Below are 6574 nucleotides of genomic sequence, written 5' to 3' on the forward strand. Positions count from 1 at the left end.
CAGTTGGGAAGGTAACCTCCCCACTTTCCCAGGCACATTTGTGACACTCAGGTACGGTCCCCAACCACCAGACCCTGCTGAGGACAGCGCTGAAACAGCACAGAAGCCCCCTTCCCTCCCAACGCCCATCTTCTATCAACATAAAGTCAACATATAGCCTACAGCAGGGGTAGTCAAACTGCGGCCACCCAGATGTCCATGGACTACAATTCCCAAGAGCCCCCTGCCAGCATTCGCTGGCAGGGGGCTCTTGGGAATTGTAGTCCATGGACATCTGGAGGGCCGCAGTTTGACTACCCCTGGCCTACAGTGATCAAAGCGAAACAACATTCCCAAGCTCCACAGAGGACATAAGAATACAAAGAATGCATACAGTAAAAATCGTGGCAGGATGCTGATGCCAACAGGAATGGGTGCAAGTCTGGTGTCCTTAAGCAGACATTTCCTGACTCTCTCCATCCAATTTCTCCTCTCCTTTCCCACTGTGGTCCCTGTACAAAAGTCCAGATTTTTCTGGGACCCCATGGCTTGGACCCCCCTGCCCTTTCCCCATCACTTTCTCTAAAGTTATAACACTGTTCAGCAGGGAAAGGAAAAAACTCACCTTTTATGCTTGCTCTTGCCACTTTGCAAGTAGAGCTTAGCTCTCCCTCCCACCCACAGCTTCTCCGATGTTTCCCTTTGGAGGGGGAGAAAAACAGGTCCATTCCCCCGTCCCCATTTAAGGGGAAAGCCCCCTGGAATGCCACAAGTTGTGTTCAGAATATCACCACCGAATGTTCTCCTGCAGAGCAGGGGGCTTCCTTGTGTGCAACAGCCATAGTCACTAATAAAAGGAACGGCAGCAATTCACTTGGCCCCCTGGCTGGGCTGCTGGGGAGTTCCATGGAAAGATGTGATCATTATCTGACTCAGGAAAAATTGCTTGGGTGGGCACAGCGCTCTTGAGCACCATTGAGTATCCCCTTCCCAAGTTGTTCTCATCAGATACCCATAGTATGGTGCAAAAACACTTTGAAACGTGCCATTTGAAGCCATCTGTACTGCTGGTTTTTGAAAGTCTGGGCAGCTAGAAAGTGAAGGGATGATGATTAAGGACCTAGATTAAATACCGAATGGGCTTCGCTAGGATTTGGCTCAGGATATGGTTGTGGGTGCCTGGACTCATTCTAGAACAGTGTAAAGTAGTGAAACCTCTGAACATGTACGTTTTCAAGAGCCACATCTAGGGCTCATGTGTCTTGGTATTTGGTTGCCTGCAAGGAATTTTGCAGTGCATAAGATGGTTCTCAAGAGGGTTTTCTGCATTCTCATTTTCCTCAACTGGATTTTCCCTGTTGCTTTCGTGTGTGTGACTGTTCTGCACAATGTTTTGCTCCCTCTAGTGGTTGATTCTATAGTACGTTGATTTATGTTTTCTAGGCCTGCAGTTTCAATCTGAAGTGATGTGGTGTAATATCGAATTGACCACTAGAGGGAGAAAAATATATGTGAAACAGATGCCCACTCCTGAAGCAGTACAAACATATGTCAGGAAAGAACGAGAACATGGAAAAGCCAAAGCGTTTCTTCTCCTTTATTGTCTGCTAACTCGGCAAAGTCTTCTGGTTTGTATCCTGCTTTCGGTAGTTGTCCCAAAGCACCTTTAATAAGCACTTTTGCATCCAAACCCCACCCATATGTGGAAGGAAAAGATAAATCTGCTGCAATGCAGTTTATTGATAAATGACATTGTTAGGGATATCGGACCCTAGCTGGGGCTGGGGGAACCCCCACTTTAGCATTACTCCCTCACTGAAAGTGGGGGAAAGTGGGGAGTTTCTGAAAGTGGGGGGGAAATGTTCCCCAAAACAGCACTTTTGCCGTGATTCTTGCCCCCTTGGACCTCCCCCCCATTCCTTGCCATACTCACTGGGACCAGAAAGAATGTTCTGATATGCTGACATTACCGGGAAGTTTTGTCAGCATGCTGCGGGTCCCTGGAGGATGATGCTCTGGGTTTTGGGCAAAACTCTGGAATTTGAGGCCAATTTTCTATCATAGTTTCCTAACGTGCCAATGTCTCCTCTGGAAACTCTTCTAGATTTGGGTAAGCATATGTGTGGGTACTCTGGAGAGTGCCCACCTCATCATCCCCTGGTTTTGTGTGATGCCAACCCATATGGTAGTGGAAAGTGCTCCTGAGTCGCAACGGATGGCACGGGCATGGGGTTTTCAGGGTCAGGTCCAAACAGAGGTGGGTTTCCATTGCATCCCTGTGTGCAGCAACCCAGGACTTCCTTGCAGTCACCCACTGGAGTACTGACCAGGGCCGATCCGATATGATTGAGTCAGGGCATCTTCTATGGAAAGGGGATCAATAAGGCTTGTCTTCAGCTTCTCAACTAGCCAACCTGCTACTTGGAGTATCTATGGTAGGGCACCACAGGGGATGTGTATATCTGTGCCAGAGCATTAATGGGGATGTGTACACAAGTTTGGTCTGACTTGCAAGGTAAGCTCAACAGAAATACTGCAAAGGAGAAGATCACAGGTAGGGAGACCTGGCCTGATCTCCAGGAGTGTGCCCTGAGAAAAAAATTGTCAGTTTCATACCTGGACTTCAGGGAGGAAAAGTTTATGGCAATTGCTTCATTTCAGGTAGGGTGTTGCTGGTGCGGTTCAAAATCCATGCTGTGTTTTCATGCTGTGGATTTTTGGGAGTGTTATCTGCTCAACCGGAGGGTCTCTCACACTGCAGTCATAGATCATTACATCACTGAAATCCCATGGGACTCTCCTCTCCAGACCGGCCTGGATCTCAGCCACATGCAGCAAAGTGGCTTCAGTTTACTGCCCAACTAAGTAGCTCATTTCTGCACCCGTGCACTGCAGACTCTGTCTTCTTCAATGACTCTCCTCCGTGAACCACAAGCAAATGTAGCAAAGCAGCTCCGGTCCATCCTCCCTCCAAAGTAGCTCATTTTCATGCATGTACCTGGCAGATCCCATCCCTATGGCTTGTTTGCAAAATTAATTGGCCAGGGCATTGCTCTGCCAGAGGTGGGGCTGCACTGGATGAGCAAGGTGGACAGATCTGCCTCACCGTTTTGCTTTCTTCACTCTGGCGCAGCGGCGGTCAGTCCTGTGTGTGGGCTGAGAGTGTCAAAATGGTGGTTCTATCCAGGGAACATGGCTATGTGGTCCTGACTGGTGCTGCCAGTTTCATTTTGGTAATGCATCTCGCAATAAATGTTGGGAGAGCACTCAAGAAGCATAGTGCAGAGTACCCAATCATGTACAATCATGGACAGCACAGACCTTGAAAGTGGCCACATCTTCAACAGTATCCAGAGGGTGCATCGAAACATGTTGGGTGTACCCTTCCATCCTATTCTTCCTTGCCACAGGTGGCGCCTACTACCTACGTGTCGCTGGGGGTCTCAGTGTACTGTGGATCATTGGAAGACTGCTCTTTGCCCATGGCTATTACACAGGAGATGTCAAAAAGCGGAACAGAGAAGCCATTGGCTCATTTGCCCTCCTGGGATTGGTGGGGCCTTCCCTGTATTCAGCTCTCCAACACCTTGACTGGATCAATTGTACAGCTCCCTACCAAGTTTCTTGGGCTTGAAGTTTTTCAAGAATGAATTTCAGTTCTGCAGTGGCTGACTATTGAGAAGTTGATTCGCCAAGAGTGCTATACCCTTGCCAGGATCTGACAGGCAGCAAAGATGGCATTGCCCAGGGAAACAAGCAGAATCAAAGAACAACAATGTGAGCAAAAGTGGCTTGGAAAGAAACCAACCTGAAAGACAACATGGATTTTTGGGGGTGGTAGTTTCATTTCACTAAGAATCTCAGATTCCTAATACCATTCTAGGAATCAAAAGTAATGACCCTAAACAACTATTTTTGTATATATTTTCGGCTCTGGAGGTCCGGCATGCATACTCCAACTGATCTCATCAGACCTTGAAGGGTAAGATGGATTGGCCCTGGTTAATTCTTGGATGAGAGACCATCAAGCAAGTCCAGGATTGCTATAGGGAGGCAGACACAGGCAAACCATCTTCAAGTATTTAAAAGTAACAGGTTTAAACTACAAGTACAACAATATAGGCTAGATATCAGGAAACAAATTTCACAGTCAGAGTAGTTCAGCAGTGGAATAGGCTGCCTAAGGAGGTGGTGAGCTCCCCCTCACTGGCAGTCTTCAAGCAAAGGTTGGATACACACTTTTCTTGGATGCTTTAGGATGCTTTGGGCTGATCCTGTGTTGAGCAGGGGGTTGGACTAGATGGCCTGCATGGCCCCTTCCAACTCTATGATTCTAAAAGGCTGCCATATCGAGGATGGAGCAGAGTTGTTCTCTCTTGCCCCGGAGGGATGGACCAGAATGAATAGGATGAAATTAATTCAAAAGAAATTCCGTCTAAACATCAGGAAGAAGTTCCTGACAGTTAGAGCAGTTTCTCAGTGTAACAGGCTTCCTCGAGAGGTGGTGGGTTCTCCATGGAGATTTTTAAACAGGCTGGATAGCCATCTGATGGAGAGGCTGATGCTGTGAAGGCTCAAGGGGGTGGCTGGTTACAGTGGATGAGTGATTGGGATGTGAGTGTCCTGCATAGTGCAGGGGGTGGACTAGATGACCCATGAGGTCCCTTCCAACTCTATGATTCTATGATCTCTGCTCCTCTCTTGCCTTGGAAACCCCATGAGAAGTTGCCATCCAGTGGCTTCAACCTGATGGTACTTTCTGCCTCCACCCCTTTGTTATGGACCACTGGGTCAAAAAAGGCTTTTCCCCTCTCCGTCCAACAGTTGGGAGTTGGTTTCCGAGGCTTGGGAAATAGCCGGGCCACCCAGAAGCCAAGGTAAGACATCACACTGACAAATTATTCATCTCACTAAATTGCAAAATAGCACAGAGGAGAAACGGTGCCAGCTCCGAGCGCATCAGGAGATGGCTGCTGAATAATCCCCAGAAAATTATTCTGTAAGTAGTACAAGAAACTCAGAAATTTAGCAGTGTCTTAAGAGAGCACTTTTCCGACAGATGAATATTTCCTTTAAGTCTCATCAGCTTGTAACAGATTAAAGGCAAACAGGCTTTCATCAAAGGGGGATTGTACGCCATTGTTCAGCCAAATTGACTTGAGACAGATCTTACAGATTTAGCTTGTCATAAAGCGTTCCAGAACAGTGCATGCGTGTCTTTCATGGAGCAATTCCCCTCCACCCCAAACTGAATGGATATGTATTACCGGGAATAATGGCATATTCACAGTAGGGCTTTAAGAGAGGTGGGTGCTGAGGAGGGGCCACAGCTTAGTGGTAGAATATCTGTTTGGCATTCACAAGGTCTCAGGTTCAATCCCTGGTGTCTCCAATTAAAAGGCTCGTAGTAGGTGATATGCGTTTAGTGCATTTTGTCAAGGCTATAGTCTTCCCAGTTGCAATGTATGGCTGCAAAAGTTGGGCCATAAGGAAGGCCGAGTGTCAAAGAATTGAGGCTTTTGAACTCTGGTGCTGGAGAAGACTCTTGTGAGTCCCTTGGACTGCAAGGCGAACAAACCGGTCAGTCCTAGAGGAGATCAGCCCTGACTGCTCCTTAGAAGGCCAGATCCTGAAGATGAAACTCAAATACTTTGGCCACCTCATGAGAAGGAAGGACTACCTGGAGAAGAGCCTAATGCTGGGAGCGATTGAGGGCAAAAGAAGAAGGGGACGACAGAGAATGAAGTGGCTGGATGGAGTCACTGAAGCAGTCGGTGAGAGCTTAAATGGACTCCGGGGAATGGTAGAGGACAGGAAGGCCTGAAGGATCATTGTCCATGGGGTCACGATGGGTTGGACACGACTTTGCACCTAACAACAGTAGGTGATGTGGAAGACCACTGCCTGAGTCTCTGTAGAGCAGCTGCCGGCCCGAGTAGACAATATTGGCAAGGCAGATTCATGTGTTGGCTTTGGCTGGAGGTTTCCCTGCTCCATGCTGCAGGCAGCCCCGTAACTTGGTTCCCATTAGGCTGAATTCATGGAGGCTTAGAATATGTAATTTAGTGCATTTATGGATAATTAACATTTGTTTCTCGCCCTATCTCTGAGGAAGATTATATTGCAAGTAAAATTACACATGAAAACAGAACATATGATGCAGATAAAATATACGGATAATTTTTAGTCAAATTAATAAATAGATTTTTCATTCTTAATATTAAATTTAGATCAGCCAATTGCCTAGTTCTCTCTACTGGGAGGGATGGGAGGAAAACTGGGAGGAAGCTAAAGAAACCAGGATGGCTCCATAAACAGTCACGGATTGACCACTCCTCCACTAATCTACGCAGCCTCCTTTTCAAGTTTTCTGTGCCTTTGGCTACCACTACAGTTTGCCAGTTTTGTGTAGTGGTTAGGAGTGTGGACTTCTAATCTGGCATGCCAGGTTCGATTCTGCACTCCCCCACATGCAGCCAGCTGGGTGATCTTGGGCTCGCCATGGCACTGAGAAAGCTGTTCTGACCGAGCAGTGATATCAGGGCTCTCTCAGCCTCACCCACCCCACAGGGTGTCTGTTGTGGGGAGAGGAAAG

The 6574-nt window shown here is 47.6% G+C and overlaps 1 pseudogene; it reads left to right on the forward strand.

Moving 5' to 3' along the window:
• The first annotated feature begins 3149 nt into the window (after positions 1–3149).
• LOC143838867 (glutathione S-transferase 3, mitochondrial pseudogene) lies at positions 3150–3613 on the forward strand (annotated as a pseudogene).
• The last annotated feature ends 2961 nt before the right edge of the window (positions 3614–6574 follow it).

The sequence above is a fragment of the Paroedura picta genome, chromosome 5, assembly GCF_049243985.1.
Source record: "Paroedura picta isolate Pp20150507F chromosome 5, Ppicta_v3.0, whole genome shotgun sequence".
Classification (NCBI taxonomy): Eukaryota; Metazoa; Chordata; class Lepidosauria; order Squamata; family Gekkonidae; genus Paroedura; species Paroedura picta.